General features: G+C 38.0%; 1 long non-coding RNA gene across 1 annotated transcript in view; it reads left to right on the top strand.

Annotated features, from left to right (window-relative positions):
• LOC128832302 (uncharacterized) overlaps positions 1 to 15,505 on the top strand; it is a 28,174-nt gene extending 12,669 nt beyond the window's left edge. Inside the window, exons 2-4 of the long non-coding RNA XR_008443957.1 lie at positions 10,348 to 10,423; positions 12,258 to 12,301; positions 14,894 to 15,505. This is a non-coding gene — a long non-coding RNA (uncharacterized LOC128832302). The remainder of the gene's footprint in view (positions 1 to 10,347; positions 10,424 to 12,257; positions 12,302 to 14,893) is intronic.
• Positions 15,506 to 19,227: the final 3,722 nt, after the last annotated feature.

Genomic DNA, 19,227 nt, shown 5'->3' with positions numbered 1-19,227 from the left:
AAAACCTCAACAAAGGGAGGAGACAGTCTTTCACTTTATTAAAAAAATAAAAGACTGGAGCATTAGCAAAATGGGAACTACCTTGGATAGGGAAACATATTTACAGTAAGCAATTTGGGACTCTCAGTGATAGGCTGGAGAGTGTATGCACGTTTGAGGTGAGCTGGACATTAGGTAAGAATGAGAAAACAATTCCCAGCAAAGGAACCATGAGAGGAAACCGTGACATTAGGAAAGGACATGGAAGACTGAGGATACCATGGAAAGACTTTTTCAAGAGATGTTTGAAGAGAAAATGACTGGAACCCCAGGACCTCTGAACCTGGACCATGGACTGGCAGGAGTGACAAAGAACTGTTGGCACTTCTGACCCGAAGACCTGACGGGAAGAGGAGTTGAGAAGAGGAATGATTCAACTTGTACACACATGACTTTTCTGTGCAATTTTACAATATTAGCATTGTATCATTCTGTACATCCATAATGTTATGATGCCTAATTTATTTTCCTCATGATCTACTCCTGGGACAATTATGTGCCAAAAAATTAAAAATTCTGTTCACAGTATTTTAAAATTCTGCATATTTTATTTGTCAAAATAACACACTATAATCACTGCAGTTTCAATTATTTGGTAATTTATTTCAAAATACCTGTCAGCAACTATGTCTGTAACAATACAGGCAACAAAAAAGATTCAGGAAATGTTTTTTGACAAATAGATTCCTTACTAGGCATATTCATACAGAACTGTGAGTAAGGATTCATTTAAATTACAATACAGAAATGTATTTACTGCACCCTTCAGAAGCAGTGGAAAGGCTAGGGGGCAGTCAGGGGTAATGGAGGAGCTGAGGGAGAGGGAAGTCATTGCTGGGAAGGAGCCTGGGTGTGAACTTGGAGGGTTGTTGGGTATGGGTGGGAGAAGTATGGAACATGTTTTTGGGGGGCCTGGGAGGGATTGTTAGGGAGCCGCAACCATGCAGACCTTGGCTGGTCCCTAGCTTCTCTCATCAGTCAGGCACATCTGCCCCGTCCCCATGTGTCCTTGCACCACCACTCAGCTACCCCTCCTTCCCCCATCCCCAGGTTTCCCTGAATCCCCCTCTCCCTGTCCCCATGTGGGCCTGCACCCCCACTCCCATTCAGCTCACTCCCTAATCTGTCCCCTCACTAGCCCTTCTGACCCTCAGTCTGTGACTCCCCAGCAGCCCCATATGACCTATGCTGTCCATCCTCCCATATCCCATGCCTCCTGACCCAGACCTGGCGCTATGAGTAAGGCAGCCTCTTTCTCTTCCCTATCCGCAGCTGGGGCTAGCGGCTGCTGTGTTCTGGCGCCACAGTGGCTTCTGGTGGGCAAAAGGCATAACTGCAGCACCTTTCCGGCAGAATGTATTTTTGGGGGGGAATTCTGCATGGCACATGAATTCTGCACATGCCCAGTGATGCAGAATTCACTCAGGAGTAATGCTCCAGTCTTTTCTTTTCTTTTTTAATTTTCCTGTGCCTCAAGGAACAAGAGTTTTGATAGGCTGTCCTCTTGATATTAGGACATATATTCACCATTATATCCTCTCAAGGTCTGAAAATGTGCCTTTCAGAATAAAAATGGGGAGAAAGTTTGTAAAAGTCCATCAGTAAAATTTCTTGTTTGTTGTTACCAAAGGTGTATTGAACTTTTGGATGCTAGAAACAATATAGGACTCCGTCCACCAAATGAATAAGATTTCCCTAATAAGAAAACACTTGTCACTAAGTGGCCCAAAGATCAGAGACTTCATAGCTGATTATATTCTTATTCTCTAGGAATCTAACATCCTGAGAAATAATACAGAATTGCTTGTGCATTAGTAAAAATAATTGGATTTTTAAAAGCATGTGTGAAAGCACCCAATTGAATTATAAAATAAATTGCTGCATCCAGTTAGAATACTTTTTATTTTTAGGTATCGTTAACTTATTTTTAATGGCACTTTTACACACTTGATGTCAGTCCAAAGATTACAGTTTTGACTATTCTGCACTGAAGTAGAAAATGAAGGGCATGTACATAGCTTAATATCCCAATTATGGGAACCAAATGAGGAGAGGATGCTGCCTAGCACGTACTTACTATAATCTTGTGTTAATGAGAGCAGAAAAGTTAATATTTAACTACTTTTGTGCTATCCATCTAACGCACATGCAACTAATGCATCATTACACAATATATTTATGTCCTGGCCATAATGATTATTGTAGCTGAGGAAATCTTGTGGCATTACTTTAGTCAGAGTAGCATATTTATGGCATAACTAGGAAGTGGTTTAATGTGCCCATATGGAGTGTGTGTGTTTGAGCACCAAAGGTGTACTTGGTATGGTCAAAAAAAGAGGAAGACGAAGGTCCTGCCCCAGAGAGCTTATATCCTAAAATAGACAAATATTGTTACATATTACTGGGTTTTTATATGATACCATCTCTCTCCCTTCATAATTCTTCACCCATCCCTGAGTGGGTGTTTTTATTTTTTTCCCTTGTGGAAAATAAGATCAAGGCATTGCCCCTAATTAGAAGGTTAGTGTCACATATTGGTGCTTTATAAAGATTGATGGATTGGCTATACTGGAATCTATAGTCCTCTACTCCTTCCTAAATTACTGTGGAAACAGTCGTGTTGCCAACATAAGTTTACCCTTCATGCTCCCCCAATAACTGAAAACTTGATCAGGAGGTGCTATCTTCTCCTTTCCTGATAGGAATTTGGTTTGGTGTAATGCTTCCTCCCATACATATATAGTAAAATTTGAACTAATGCCAATCAGGTCCTTAAAACTATCAAACTTTGTTTAAATATGACAAGCGTGGAAGGAGAGAATGAAATCCAAGTGTAATGTAAATCTAACCAGCCCCATCCCCCGCCAGACATTACTTTGTTCCCACTTTCAGTAAGTCTGTAATTCTGTTTCCCATAGCAACACCCAATGGTAGTGGGAAAGCTAGAATGTCTCTTTGAAGCTTCTCTACAGCAAAGATCTATTAATCCCTGATGTTGATTCAATACTGGGTGCTATAAAATAATACTGATCCCCTTACTGGGTCCCCTAGTCTCTCGCCCTCCAATAAAGAAACATCTATTTAAATGCTAGCTACCATAGCACATTTTAGAGCTGAATGTTTCTTGCTAAAGGCTTTGGCTTTGGTTCAAGGTAACTAACTGGGCAAGAATGGAAGTCAGACTATAAATTAAAAAAGTCACAGTTCAAATGTGGTTAGGAGTGTAAAATATCTACCTCTCAGATTATTAAACTGCCAGGTCTGCCTAGTTATGGAATATGGGATGACTGTTTGTTTTAATAGTTTTTGTTAAATGAAGATGAGGACTCCTATGTAAAACTGCCACTGTTGAACTGCTTTTTTGTGGAAGTTAAGTTCACTTCTGCACTGATTCATTCAGTTTCATTTGCATTTTATAAGAGAATGAATGAATGTGCCCAACTACTGAATGTTTCCTAGCTCCTCCTCCTCCTTGTTGGGGTGAGAATCAGGACTGGTCACATGATTCTGTGGTGAGATCATTAGACAGGGGACACCAGCTGCTCTATTATTAGGGGTTTTAAAGTCTGCAACAGATGTTCTTAGGCTCTCTTCCAGTCTATTTTACATCCCACATATGGTGTAATAGAGAACATGGAAAAAGAGAGACATCTGACAAATTGTTGTTCTATGCAATAAACAGACGTTTTTCCCATGCAATTAAAAAATGTTCCTTAGATGTTAACTTGTGTATCCAATATAAATTGAAATATTCAAAGTAATAGTGTATAAGGGAGAAAGTGATATGAAAATAAATGAACATTTATGGGCAAAGAAAAAAGTAAATAGCAATATGATCTCAGGACAGAGTCTGTACTTACATAATTCTGAAAATATGTATACTTTTCCATTCATTCAGTTTTGTTTTAGCATTTAAAAAAAATTAATTACGATTAATTGTGAGATTAAAAAAATTAATCATGATTAATCTCAGATTCAATCACACGTTAAACAATAATAGAATACTAATTTAAATGTATTATAAATATTTTTGGATGTTTTTCTACATTTTCAAATATATTGATTTCAATTACAATGCAGAATACAAAGTGTAGAATACTCACTTTATTTTTTTATTACAAATATTTGCACTGTAAAAAAGATAAAAGATAATGCAATCTACAAGTCGAAGCATGAATGGGCATACAAATGTTTAGCATATCTGGCACATAAATACCTTGTAACAACGGCTACAACTATGCCATGCGAATGCCTGTTCTCACTTTCAAGTGTCATTGCAAATAAGTAGCGGGCAGCATTATCTCCCATAAATGAAAACAAACTTGTTAGTCTGAGCGATTGGCTGAACAAGAAGTAGGACTGAGTGGACATGTAAGCTCTACAGTTTTACATTGTTTTGTTTTTTGAGTGCAGTTATGTAAAAAAAAATTATTTGTAAGTTGCACTTTCATGATAAAGAGATTGCACTATAGTACTTGTATGAGGTGAATTGAAAAATACAATTTCTTTTGTTTATCTTTTAAAACTGCAAATATTTGTAATAAAAATAATATAAAGAGAGCACTGTGCACTTTGTATTCTGTGATGTAGTTGAAATCAATACATTTGAAAATGCAGAAAAACATCCCAAAATATTGATGATAAATTTAAATTGGTATTCTATTATTGTTTAACAGTGCAATTAAAACTGCGATTAGTCGTGATTAATTTTTTTTAATCGAGTTAATTTGTTTTAAGTTAATCGCTTGAGTTAACTGTGATTAATTGACAGCCCTGCTTTATAGTTGAATTGTGGTAGTGCAAGTAGGGCTCCAATCAGGGTACCTGTTGTGCTGGTCAATACTATTCTGGTGCAATGTGTAGAGCAACATTATATGTAAAGTTATGAATATAATCTGAAGTGATGACTGAAATGTGTTTACCAGACATGTCTGGGGAGGGGGTGAGCTAGTTTCTCAAACTGATGCCTCTAGCCAGGTGTCATCAAAGTTGATTGGCAATTGGTCAAGTGGCCATTCTTTGGCAGTGAAGGGGGTAGGAACAAATCGATTTGCATTTTAGCAAACAACAACAACATGGAATTTTTTTTACCAGGAGATCCCCGTCTCCATCCTGACAGCTGGAGGGAACTTTATCTAGGAATAATGCTCAGAAAAACTCATTTCAAAGGGTGACTGGACTATAAAAGGGAGGAGCAAAAACTCCCAGATATATTCTCAAGTTTCTCTTTCTCTTTTTCACTCTTTCACTCTCACTCTCACTTGAGAAGACAAAGGGACTAACCTTTGGACTCTGGGATGGGTTCTTTCCTGAAAATTTGCTCAGTCCTGTTGTTGAGAACATTTTACCTTGAGCCAAGTCTAGTTTAAGTTTAGTTAGTAGAAAGCGTTTTATGTTTATTTCTCTTGTAACCATTTCTGACGTGAATACCTTGTACTTTTACTCACTTAAACTTTATCTCTTTGTAGTTAAACTTGCGTTATTCTTTAATCAAAACTAACCCAGTGTTGTGGTTAAACTGAATTGTTTGGTAACTCAAATTAAAGTAGCAAATTGTTGTACATTGACCCCTTACAGGGGCAACAGACCTCCAATATCTGGACCGTCTAGGAGAGGGCTGGATTTGTAAAGCACATGTTTTGGGGGGAAATCTGGAGCTGGAAGTGTATTGGAATCACTCTGCAAGTGATAACCACGGCTGGTGGAAGCCGAAGTGTGACGGGAGTCTGCTAGCAGGCTGCAGCTATGCACAGACATTCAGGATGTGACCTGCATGCTCTTTGTGAGGGACCTAAGTTGGGAGTTAGAGCAGCAAAGCATTGTGAGGAACCCAAAGTTCCAGGGTAGCATTGTGAGGCACCCAAAGTTCCCGCCCTCAATGGTCTGTATTGCACCCCAGAATGTGATACTAATTACATGACAAGAGAAAAGAGGTGGATACAACAAATGTATGATGAGCAGCGCAAGGTAGAAACATGATGATTAAGGTTAGTATAACAAGCAGCAGTTCTGTTTACAAAGATAATACTGTGGGGTTTTCTGTTGTACTGTGGTTTCTTATGTTTTATAGGAGTAAGAAAAGGGCATGCTTGTCAAATTGCTTTTTAATTTGAGTTCATGTCACAGATATTGGAGTCAATCAACCTATTCAAATATTTCAGGAAGGTACAGAACATAACTACTCACTGCACTTTGTTTAAGCTCTGATAATGTGCACTGTGCTGTATAAGACACAAAGGAAGGCACGTTCCCTGTCCCAGAAAGCTCAAAATCGGAATAGACAGAAAAAGAAACACACACTCACTGGGGAGTCCCAGAGGATGTTGCTAATTGTATATGCCGGTAGTTAACTATCTGAGTAACATGCACTTGCATTTCCTGTGTTTTGAAGTTAGTAGTCTTATGAGCATATCGTTACTAAGCATGACTCAGGTGGTTTTAACATTTTCATAGAGTTCAATCTTTCTTTCTTGCTCATAAAATAGTGTGCATTATTTGAGTTAAAATAGTTTATATATTTAACATACAAGCTGCTGATGCCTTATACCAAGCGGTAAAACATGAGGAATAGTAAGTGACCTTTTCCTTTTATATATGATAACTTCAATCTCAAAGTTAGGAAGCAGAGGGCTGGATATGTTAGACCAGGCAACTATCCTAAATAGTGTTTTTAATATGGTTAATCTCATGATGAGAGCATACCACTACTAGGAGAGGAATGGTCTAGAACTGAATACTAATCAGATTTTCTGTGCATAGTTTGCATAGGAAATTATTGTACAATTTGCTGTGTATGCCTTTTTCTGGATGTAAGGATTAATCATTTGAGATTTCAGTAACATCTCCATAGTATGCCTTTGCTACAACCATATGGCACCTAAGAGGAAATTCAGTGTTGCCCCAAGGGTATGTTTTCGCTGCAGAATTAACTTGGGCTCTTGCTTGGGTGTTGTCCCTAACCTAGCTCCCGTCCCAACACACAAACTGCTGACCTGAGTTTTTGTTGCTTTAACCCCTGGCCTACCTGGCTCATCTGGGGTTATAGGCTAAAGCTGCTTTTACTCAGGCTGGTAATCTGGCCACTTCGCAGTGAGGATGCAGGCAAAACCACTTAACTGTTGATAGTCCTCTGGTGCCGCCACAATTCCCCATGTCTCCAGAAGGACAAGTTCTCCCACAGTTCACTGGGAAAGAATCATAGCGTGGCTCAGCTTAGTGCAATGCTAAGAACCATGAGATATGATCCCAGAAGTCCTAGTGCCGCTCATGGGTGAGTGCAATGCCAGTGTAGACCCTGTAACTTGAATGTGGCTTTGGGGTGTGGCCACTCCCACCTGAACTAGGCTAAATTGTATGCTCATACCTGGCAGCTGATCACCTGGGTTAACTCAGCAATTAATTTAGGGTACGTCTTCATTGCAGTCTAAATACAAGTGAGAGAATGCATGCCAGTCATATTCCACAGTCCCCAAGAAATGAACAATGCCTCTTTCCTAACTCAGATTAGAATGCAGGGGGCCAGGGATATTTGAAGAGGTTTAGTCATTGAGCACTGGGTTAAGCTTGTCTACTTCACCAGAAGGACTCTTTCTGAAGATTAATCAGTTGGGAAAACTGAGAAAATCATGGTTTTGGGTGAGGTTTAGAGACTTTATCCTGGACTTTGAGGGTTTTGAGCAAGTGCAGTGATTAATTAGCATTTTGTATTACCAATTAGGAGATTCCTACCCAAGTGAGAGATGAGCAAACCATGCCAGCAACACTCGCTTTCTCCTACGGGTGGGAGAAGACTGGGGTTAAGGTGCTTGCAACATCACACACAAAGCATCTTCTGGATGAATGGCAATCATTGTTTGAATAAAATCCAACATTATATCCGCTTAAAAGCTAAAATACTTTCTGACTGAAAAATAATTACTAGATTAAAATGATTCGTTCTTGTACAAAGCAGTATTGTGAGTCTTGCACTTAAAAATAGTTAACTTTTCTTGAGTCCTGAAATTTTACTGAACCACCCATTTGTTGTAGCTGAAGGTGGTGGGTGGGAGGGAGGGAAAATTGTCTTGTGATTCTAAATGTGCTTTAAAAAAAATACTTCATTTTGTAGTGAGATGCAATAATGTGGTAGTCTCCTACTATTAAGCAGGAGTTTAAGTTTAACTTCTAGAACTCTGCGTGTTCCTGGTGATATCAGTGATGCTGGTTCATAGACAAGTAAGCTTACCAAACACAGCCATTTAAGAGAGTTTTTCCCAACAAATCATTCTAGCCATGAGTTTGTCCTGCTTCGCATTTGTGAATGTGTAAGTGCATTAGAAACAACAAAAGTGTGTGTGCGCACATGCATGTGAAGGGATGGTTGGATTGACATTTTACAGCTGGAAAAGGACATTTTGATACAGAAACACTTTCTACATTATACATTCAGTAAATAAAGGACTGAGGTCTTCTACTTTTTGCTGTGGTGAGACTCTAACAGGAACTCAACAGTCCAATCAACCTCTTCCATGCATGCTTTACAACAAATAGTAATTTTTTTAGGAAAAGGGGTCACATAGTAAAGTAGAGGAACAAAATAAGAGATTAAAAATACTTTTTTCCTCTGGAATTTGCTTGTTTTAAAAAAATTCAGTAAACAAATCAGTGCATGCTGCTGTTATAAATGAAATTATTCTTAAGTTGGTCAGGTTTGGGTTTTTAGCTTGACAGTATTCCTTGATCTGGACAGCATTGAGCATGCTTGCACACCAAACTATTAAATTTAAAAATTACTCTTCTCCCCTCCCCCCCCTTATCTTTCCTGGTTCCTAGCATTGTTCCTAGCATTGTAATGTTTGGGGGGTTTCCCTTTGATAACATAGCCAATATATCCAGTTTATTATTAAATACTGCACCTTGCTGTCATAATATGTTTCACTTGTTACTCAGTCCCTGAGCAGAACAGATAATCAAGCTACATGAAGCAGCAGCATTTCTGGCTCTCTTTAATGGTACATTCATAATTGTTGCTTCTTGATTTAATAAGTACAGTAACTGCATTCACAGCTAACAAGATGCTGCTTGTTACACAGCAGTAGGCTCTAAACTGTCCTATTCTTTTCTAATTATGATCTGATTCATAATTATAATGCTTCCATGTATGAGTACAACATTGTGGTATCATTGGAGAGATAAGTTGTTCTGTTGGTATGCATGTGTAGATATAATTGCCAGAGTATAAATAACGCATTTTAACTTGTCTCATTGATTATAGGGCTAGTTTCTTTGGGTGCTAGCAAGTTATGCTGTTACAAATTCAGGGCAAGCAAAAGGTTTAGATTTGTAATTTATAAAAATGTGTGTGTACCTACATGATACATGGTTAAATGTTCTACTGGTCTTTATCTATAGAAAATTTAATATGTATTTGGCACCAAATTCTACTTCATTACTCTTGTGTAAATCTGGAGTAACTCCACTAATTTAAGTGGAGTTACTCCAGATTTGCAGTGGTGTAATTGAGAACAGAATCTGGCCCCTCAGTCAACTTGCTAAACTGTTTGATAAACTCAGTGTTATGACTTGTGAATGAAAAATGAAGCAATCAATGTAATGGGCCAGGTTGGTAGAGATGGGCTGAACTAAGTGGCATACACCCAAAATGAATATAGAAGCATGTTGAAACTGCATCTTCAATTATGCTAAAAACATTTCAGCATGTTAAAATCAATGTGTCTGTCCAGTTAAGTGTTCACTTAAGTACCGTACCCAAAAGCTTATGTACCTCAACATTGATATGATCTTTTATGGGAACTTCTTACCAGTGCTAAATATCTATTTTTGCTTTTAATCTTGACTCCATTACTGAAGGTTTTTCAATATATATTCACTGTCCAAAAGCACTATCTATGTGAACCAATTTTTAAAAAAATAAATAGTGTGCGTGCGTGCGTGCACGTACTCTGGGTAGGTCTGCAAAGCAGCATTCTGACACTGTTCTTGGGGCTCTAAGTGCATCAGTGATAACACTGTCTTTAATGTTGGTTCCATTAGCAGCCTGGTTTCAATCTGACTCCAGAAAAGCTTTTCAGATACTTCCCAGTACCTGGTTGCCATATAGAGCAGCAGGGCTGTATGTGGATGTAGACTGGTGCACTGAATGCCTTATGTTACCTTCTGCAGCTGCTGCTACTACAGGCTGTCTCTGCCTGAATCTGTCATTAATTCCCCAGCTCAGTTGTCTCTGTAGGCCTCTAGCTGTGGAGCATATTAGGTATCACACAAAGCCTCTGTTTTGTAACAAATACTTCTTTAAATCCCTCTCCCTAGGAACAATTTCCACTCAAGGATATTGTGTAGGAATTATTGACGAGTCTTCCAAACCGTTTCCTATTATTGTTGAAATGTAAGTTGTTACCATAAAATTATCTTCTGTAAATTTAAGATGCCTGCTTCATGCATACTAATAGTGGGTGTGATAGTGTGCATGATTGTTGGTCTAAGAGTGTTAACATCTCAGGTAGCTAGAGAGTTTGGGATGTTCTTCAGGGCTTTGGAGAAGGGAAGGACACCCTACTTCCCTCCTCAAAATGTAGAGAAGTAGCAGACTTATTCAAAGGCAACTATTGAAGACTTAGCTAGGCCTTATGTGTTCCCATGGCCTATGTAAGTTCTCTCCATGAACGGCTAGTGGATACATGTCAGTATGGATTCACCTGGCTTGTTCCATCCTTCATGTTGCTAACCCACCCCCTCCCTGTGCTGTGGCATAGGGAGCCCCCACAGGCCATGCTGGCTGGCATGCAGGTGGCATGACTTGATTTTTTCCTTTTGATGCCATGGACTCCTTCCCTAAATTATGCAGATGGGGAAGTGCTTTTTCTTTTCTGGCTGGAACCATATGTGACCGTATAAGAGGGAGCAAGATGTTCCTGATCTGACTGTGGAAAATATATATTTTTTAACAGTTTAACTGTTAAAAAAGGTTGTTGGAAAATGTTTCAATAACATTTTTATTTTATAGGGCATTACCCTGTTTTTCAAACATCTGATCCTGATATGTTTGTTTTTGAAGTTCTCAGAAGATTGTTTTTATATGTAGAAATATATATATAGTAATAGCCACAGAATGTATTTACTCTCTGAGCAAATTAACAGTGTATTTTAACATTATAAATACAGACTATCTGTTGTATATTTGACTGTGTGTGGGTATATATTCTTACTTTGTGTGCACTTTATTTTTCAGGTCTCTCAAATTATAGTTTGTCTTGCCTACATAATGTGTTTTCAGAGAAAGTGGGAAGGATATGTAGAGCACATTTGTGTGGGTGTGAAAAAGCTGTGTAGGGGATGCTCTTTATTAGAAGAGAATTCTTGCAGTTTTCTTTGTAAAACTTCTGGACACATCACTAAATACATTTTTCCGGCGTGGAGCCTTAAAAACTATCCAACTTAATGACAGTTGCTATAAAGGGCAAGCTTTTGTTACCCTGCATTAGAGCCACAATATCAGGCATTAAGCAGTGACATTCTGATTCCTCTTCCCCCAGGTTCCCCTTTGGATTATTAATGAAGACTATGATTTATCTTAACCTTCACTATTGCCTAGAGTTATCTTTAGACATTTGAATGAAGGTGAAAATGTAGTTTAAAAGGGCTGGGTAAATGCAGCTAAAAGGAAATTGAGAAGCCCCATGTGGTGTATGTTTGTTTTATTAAAAATGTTGCTAATAGCCTCACTTGTTATGAAGTAAAATATCTGATCCTGAAACCAGTATTTCTTTTATTTAAGTGCTTCGGGTGTTCTTGCCATCTTACAAAACCGAGAAAGACATGATCCCTGCTTTGAGCATATAGTCTAAATAGATGGATGATACAAATTAAGATTCTGTTTAAAGCATTTGTTTAATATTAAAATTAACAGCAATTTCATTGACGTCAGTGTTTATGGACATGCTGAGGAAGTAGTAAGCAACCAAAGCCCATAAGGGTTGAATTAGTGGTCTAAGTATTAGGTTTGGAATATCCAGACTCCCTAAAACGGTAAGGCTAAATACCAGGGTTGAATCCTCCTTGCAAAGTGTATAAATTGATTTCCATGCAGTTGCATGTGTGGCTCTCTGAGATCAGTCCTGTTTGCTCTGTGTGTATTGTAAAGATCCAGTGGCATGTTTTGCAAAACGTGGGCATACCCTAGATATTCTTGTCTATAATTTCCCATTCTCCTCTTCATCTAGTTATCACTTGACTGTCATCCATGACTGGAGCTGCTTGCATTTCGGTGAGGAAGTAATCCCTGCATGTACTGCACGTAGGTTGTGTGAAATGCATTTTGGGATTTATAAGGATGAAAGGCACTCTGTGAATGTAAAATATACCACTGTTAGCATATTTCCCAATGGCAGGATATTAATCAAATAATTTTATTAAGAACTGCTGTGGTATCTGAGTGCCTTTACTAAACTAATTTTATTTTTTCTCAGAACATGAGGGAAATAGCTGATAACACATTTCTGGAACTTCTTTAAATAACTGCAACTTTATTTAGCTAGGAAGAGAATAAAATGGCAATGGAAAAAGCTGTGAGGATCAGAAGTGGGCTGTTCTAATGATATTGCCTCATTACTGCGTAGAACACTTGTGCGTGTGTGTGTGTGTGTGTGTGAGAGAGAGAGCACGCGAGTCACTGCAAATTAACTATAAGCCGCTGCTTACAGTATATGGTAAATTTATCAAATAGTGTGTGCACTTTAGTGACTAATCACTTGGAGTACCAAATCCTTATGCATCATGCAGTGTCATGTAGAGCAGTCCTGACTGTAATTAGCAAGATTTTTTTGTGGAGACTGACTTGTTTAGTGCGCCTGATGAAGACAGGCAGTTTTTCCTTGCACATGCTGATTTAAAAATTAAAAATATCCACACCAGTTTAAAGTGCCTCAACTATCAGGAAAATTGACTTAAGTAACTCTACAGTGGAGTGATGAAAAGCACAATTCCCAGAATATGCAAGATCCTGCAGAGAATTTAGGCATATAGCCGTTATAAGAACTCACAAACAAAGGGATATTCAGGTATTCTTTGTGCTGTTCAGTTCTGCACAGAAACATTTGTTTTCCTCTTTGAAACTTCACCCTTTAAAAGGAAAATTTTGTTTCACACCCTGATTGTGTATAGTGCTATTTTGCATATTGCTGTAAACGCAAGTTCTGCTTCATTACTAATTGCTACATGCTGTATTCTGGAAGGTTTGTCTGTGTTTTCTTTTTAAGCTACCTATGCAAGTAAGTTCACATTTTTATATGCATTTACCAGTAATAATAATATCCCATTGAGTAAGAAAAAAATCCGTCTATACTACTTACTCAAATTCCACAGTTATCAGGGTGTATGGTTCCTTCAGACTGAGTTTTCACTTGAAATAAAAAACAAAACAACCCCTTCTCCCACCTTCTGCAAGTATTAGGGTCTATGAAGTAATCTGTTACCTCCTTGGAATACTTGTGTAATCATTGCTTTCTCTTTCTTTTGTTATTAGATATGGGATAGTTAGCAAAGCAAAGCAAAGCACTTTTATTCTGTTGCAAATACTTATTTTAAAACATACGTATAAAATTAAATGCACAAAACCCACATGAAGGTAGCATTAAATTTGCAAACTTAAATGAGTATCAGACAACGAAAGTCACAGCAGTTTTTGCAGTGTTAACTTATATACTTAGCATAATTATATGAGACTAAAATTCACCTTTGTGATACTGACAGCAGAGTTCTTCACACTATAATATAATAAAAAATTGTGTGGATCAGGGTTCTCATCAAGCCACAAACGGTGGCTGGGAATGTCTGTTGGGACTATCTGCAGTCCTGTTAGTAATATAACCCCTATTTACTTGTCTCCAAGGCTGGCCAGTGACACAGAAAGCTACAGGGCCATTGATCTGAGGTGGTAGTACTCAGTCTAGCATTGAGGAATAATGGGTTGGTTGAACATGGGTCAATCTGGAGTCATGTATGAGTACCAGACAGTTTATAGGCCCCTCGGAACTTTCCCAAGGAGCAGATATTTTTGGAGAGATTTTTTTGTGAGGGAGTTACATTCCTTATCTACTAGGGTTCCATAAACCCAGACAAACAGGGCCCATGGTAGAAGGAATAGGCATCTTCCATGGTGACTGATAAGAGCTGGCCCTTCTAGAGCTTAGACCAGAATTTTCAAGGAGACTCAATGATGGCAGACGGAAAGAAGATTCCCCCAAATATTAGCTCACATTTGGTGTGGAAAAGGAGACGGCTGGACAACAGCAGTTGTGGTCCAACCTGTAAGGGGAGTCAAAGCAAAACAGCCTCTCACCCCCAGTAGTTCAGTAGCTCAGAGGAGAAATCCATTGTTCAGGATGTCAAAAACACTTTTTGTTGGGCAGTGTAAAGCATGCTGGTTTTGATCCAGGGTGGTGGACCTACAGCTCTTTCCCTCCAAGGACCAAAACAGCATCCCAGAACTTACAGTGGTGTAGATGCATTTGGTGTTTTGAGAGAGCTGTTCTAGAGTCTTGAAGTGTTGATGTAAGGGCCAAGAGGTTTAGTCTTTGATCTAGTATTTATAGCTTTAAAATATTGTTTTATTTCATTCTGTACATAAATCTTTTGATTTAAATAAGTCAGTAGTCCTGTCGTGGTTCTACCTTCTTGAATTCTTGATTTGGAAAGGCTCACACCTAACTTTAATGGGCACTGGATTCAACCGGTAGGTGTTTAAAAAAAAAAAAACCACACACACACACACCTCTTTCAGCATATTCTACAATTGCTGTTTTACAACCTGTCGTCTTGCTTTATAACTGCCAACTTCTTTGTTTTCTTTGTCATTCAGAGGCTAACTGTGCAGGAAGACTTTAAATCGTGATGTCTCTGCTGCCAGGTGACCAAGCTAAAGATTTGTATATGTCAATCAAAAGTTACTTGAGAATTTGGATCTTGTTTTTTCCATCATGAAACAGAAAAGGGAGCAAAGGGTGTAATGCTTCAGAGTACTAATAATGTAAAAGAAAAAGCTCTTTGACAAAGTTTAGTGGCCTGTATATAAATACTCTGCCAGAAGATAAACATTGAGGGATAGGGTTAGGAGACTTGCACCTGAGCCAAAGTTACAAATACAGTCAAGTGACCTTACAGCAAGAAAAACTGTTCATGTGAGGAAGAAAGGGTGGGAGGAAGCACAAATAGAAGCAGCATTTACTAAAAAGAGGCTGTGAGCTAAATGAGCTTTCAGTGAAGTGCTGGCTGAGGACAGAAGATTCAAGAACAGCCCACAAATGAAATATTTTGCTGTTGATCAACAACAAAGGGATTGGAAACAAGGCCCAAAAAGGGTTGATACAGACTATAATGTTGTGACGCTATTTACTGTCTTGGTAGGGTTTTGTTGGAATGTAATAAGTGTGTTATGTTTATACAGTGGCATTGCCATCCACATTTTAAGTTGAATAAAACAAGGAGTGGAATATGACATGTATCACTTTGTTATTATTCAGCATCCCTTACTCTGCAAACTAGTTGAACATTGTTTTCCAACCGTTGCATTGAATAATAAGCTTCCTGGCCTTTTCCTCAAACAAAGCTGCTCTGAACTGCTGTTGTTGTCTATAATATTCTTCTTGTTTTGTTATGGGTTGGTTTGTTTGTTTGTTTGTTTTTAGAAAAAGTTAAGAGCACTGGCAGATAAATAAGATACTGGTAATATACAGTGCTTGAACAGTTCAAGAATTAGATGGTCTGATTATGTGAAATCAGTGTTTGCAATGCCCATTGTTTTTGACCTAGATATTAGCTTAGAGTTATAGATCAGTGCCTTTTGACTGTTTTTAGTAAACTGTAGTATTAATAAAATTAACTAGTTATAACTAAACAATAACTATAGGGATCTGGCTTGTATCTACAGCAGTCAGGATCTTAAGTTTCAATGAAACTCCATTGTGCGTCAAGTGTCTCAAATCATTACATGTTATTAATCAGGTACGGCGATATTATGGCACAAACGAATTGAGGAGAAAGCAAAATGCCAGTTGTATTGCCTCTTGAAGTTAGATTCACACCCTCATCACTAATAAATACATTGATATCTGTATCCAATATGGATATCAAATATGTGTAAGATATAGTCTGTATGCAGTGATTTCTTATGTTTTGAAAGGTTATATTTTGAGAGTTTTCCATTAGAGAACTACCAATAGAACATGTAATTCTGATCTCTCTTTTGATCACTCATATAAAATATTTTATATGTATATAATTTTGATATATTCTAATTTGCTAGTTTACTTATTAAACTTGGTTTGGGTTAAGAAATTGCTTAGCAGGTTAACATTGGTGTGAAGGGCCTCATGTTTCCAGGGGGGAATGCAAATTACATATATAATTTGATTTCTAACTAAGTGTAACATAATTTAAAAATGGGAATATTATCTGCCCTCCTAAGGTTTCAGTTTGCAAAGATGTTACATTTTAAAGAAAATACCTTTTTGAAACCCATAAGCCTGTTAGTTAACTACCAACCCTCTTTCCCCAACACAGTGTCCGTGTGTGACATTATGGACATATCATAAAAACATGAAGTTTGTGAACATACAGATAAAGATGAATAACTATTTAGTAATTTAATTTTTTTACTTAGCAGAATCAGTGATGCCTTATCTAATCAGCCGCCTAATTTCTTGTTGACAGAGAAGTTATTTTAGCTTTTTATGCTCAACTGAAACGAGACCAGTTCCATTTTAAAACATGACTTGCACTGAGGGTTTCATCATTCTATTGCACTTGTGTTGTGGACTTGATATGTGTTTTGATTTTTTTTTTACATAGCGATTTAAGTCTGAAAGTCACTAATTCAGTTTTATAAGTAATAATGGTATAGTGTTTTTATATTGTAGTTATTTTCAAAATAACATTCAGAATACAGCAGTCATTTTTCTGAAAGCTATTTTACGGGGTTTATAAAACTATAAAGACTGAATGTTGGAGGATTTGTAGTATGCTGTGTTGTAGCCAGGTCAGTACTAAGATATGAGAGAGACAAGGTGGGTGAGGTAAATAGAAAATATTCAACTGCAGGTTCTTGCAGCTAGTGAACTCAAATGGGCTCTTCCTTTTCATCTACCAAGAAAATACTATGTTAGCATGCATTTATTTTTTATTTACAACACCAACATATGAAAGTAAGGACCAACCCATGCAATTTGCTAATGCTGCCCTCAGTGCCACAAAGTTTTGCCACTTCTGAATTACTATGTGAATGTTTGAATTTGGTATGATCTTAAAAATTGTCGAACAGTTGTAATCTGTTAAAGTTTTGGGTGCTTTTAAAATTTACTATAGTCCTCCTTTTTGCTGTGAGCTGAAATTATTTGAAACCAAGGCTTAGATGTTTTCCAAAGTTGTGAACTGCACGTACAGTGTTTAACTATTATTCCTTGCTGTGACACAGGCTCCCTGTGTGATTTAGAGCTAGCTGAAATAAATGTCTCAAATTTTGAGTTTTTGATTACACTTTTAATCAAGTGTGATTTTTTTTTTTTAAGAGACTAAAACCTGCTTTACAGTTTTCAAGACCTATTCAATAGAAATTTTGGGGGGTTGTTAAGCTACTGTAGAGCAGGTCAACATTTTTCAACAGTTGAAAAAAATTGGCACTGACATTTGAAAAAAACTGTTAATTTAAAATAACAAAACGTTTTTACTTCACTGGCTGTAGTGTGACTTTGCAAATCATAACAGCCAACATCCTGTGCCTGCTGCCCACCACTGTAACCCACTTCACTGTTTGAGGAGTTAGTCATTTTCCATTCCTCCCCCTGCTGTCAGAGCAGAGACACTTTTCATCTCGCTATGTTGCCAACCCAAGAGCTGGAGATGCTCTAGTGCCCACTCTCTTCCATAGAGGGTGGATTCGAACATCTGAAAAATCCTATGGATTTTCTGGCTTATCTGCCTTTCCACCCACAAATTCCTGAATTGTACAGAGAAACTGTGCTATGCAGTATGTACACCCCCTGCTGACATCCTGAGCTTCCCTGCCAGTTCACCTCAACAATTCTACCCTCAAGTCAGGCCCTCAACACCCATGATGAAGGATTCAAGATTTGCCTCTTAATTTATGTTTCCTTGTTTATAAAATATAGATGATACTTGCCTAACTCTCAAGGGTATTGAAGCTAAATTAATTAATTACTAGTAAAATGCTATGAGACTCTCTGATGGAAGTCACTAAAAATCAGATATATTTAAAGCTAAATGGTTTAGACTTTCCTCCATGAAAACTGACTGTAGCAAATAGACCCTGGTACAGTAGTAGTATACACTGCAATACAGCTTTTTATTTTGTGTCATTCCAAGAAATGATATCCCAGAACAATTGAGAGAGTTAAGTGTTAACACAAATAAAGTATAAGGAGAAGGAATGGGGAGAGGTTGTCCTAATTAAGAACTTCAGGGAGACTTCAGTACCGATAGTTTTGAGATTATGTTAAGGGACAGAGGAGGCTTGTGCTAGACAAGTGAAGGGGAGCAGGAATGAAGGTAGAGATGGGCTGATATAGATGCAAGCAAATCCATAAAAGGTGCTATTGTAAATACTTGGTTTCCAGTGTATTGGGGGCAGGGGGAAGAAGAATAACTTTGTTTTCCTGCAGTTTTTACACTGACTTATAGATGGGTTATAAGGCTGATAGAAACATTTAGTTGTAGCCTTTTTTAGTTAGATCTCTCTAGTTTTGCAATTTGTATATTTAGAATAATCCCACCTAAAACCAAATGCTTAAACAGATATATTTAAGTTAGTAATGATATTGTTTAGGATACAGCTCTAGGCATTGTTAGATCTCATTATAGTTACCTGGGGAAGCTTTAAAATAAGTCTAAGGCTAGGTCTACACTACCCGCCTGAATCGGCGGGTAGAAATAGACCTCTCGGGGATCGATTTATCGCGTCCCGTTGGGACGCGACAATCGATCCCCGAATCGACGCTCTTACTCCACCAGCGGAGGTGGGAGTAAGCGCCGTCAACAGAAAGCCGCAGAAGTCGATTTTGCCACTGTCCTCACAGCGGGGTAAGTCGGCTGCGATACGTCGAATTCAGCTACGCTATTCACGTAGCTGAATTTGCCTATCTTAAATCGACTCCCCCCTGTAGTGTAGATGTACCCTAAGAG

This window comes from Malaclemys terrapin, chromosome 2 (genome assembly GCF_027887155.1).
Source record: "Malaclemys terrapin pileata isolate rMalTer1 chromosome 2, rMalTer1.hap1, whole genome shotgun sequence".
Taxonomy (NCBI): domain Eukaryota; kingdom Metazoa; phylum Chordata; order Testudines; family Emydidae; genus Malaclemys; species Malaclemys terrapin.
The sequence above is the reverse complement of the archived record's forward strand: the minus strand, read 5'-3'. Positions and strand labels throughout refer to the sequence as shown.